Source organism: Procambarus clarkii, unplaced genomic scaffold (assembly GCF_040958095.1).
Source record: "Procambarus clarkii isolate CNS0578487 unplaced genomic scaffold, FALCON_Pclarkii_2.0 HiC_scaffold_306, whole genome shotgun sequence".
In the NCBI taxonomy this organism is placed as follows: domain Eukaryota; kingdom Metazoa; phylum Arthropoda; class Malacostraca; order Decapoda; family Cambaridae; genus Procambarus; species Procambarus clarkii.
The window spans coordinates 253,289-253,532 of NW_027189339.1; positions in this window are offsets into that span (position 1 = coordinate 253,289).

Below are 244 nucleotides of genomic sequence, written 5' to 3' on the forward strand. Positions count from 1 at the left end.
AGAATAATTTTGAGAGCTTAGAGAATGTCTTTGATGAACGGAAGGTTACTTAGAGAATAACATATCTTGACTGAGAATAACTTTTGATAACTCTTAGAGAATAACTTTAGTTGTCTCTGAGAATAACTTTTATGAACGAAGATGTCTGAGATTGACTTTGACGTCTCTTGGAATAACTTTGTGGACATGAGAATATCTTTGGATAACTCTGAGATTAACTTTGATGACTTTGAAACAACTTTGA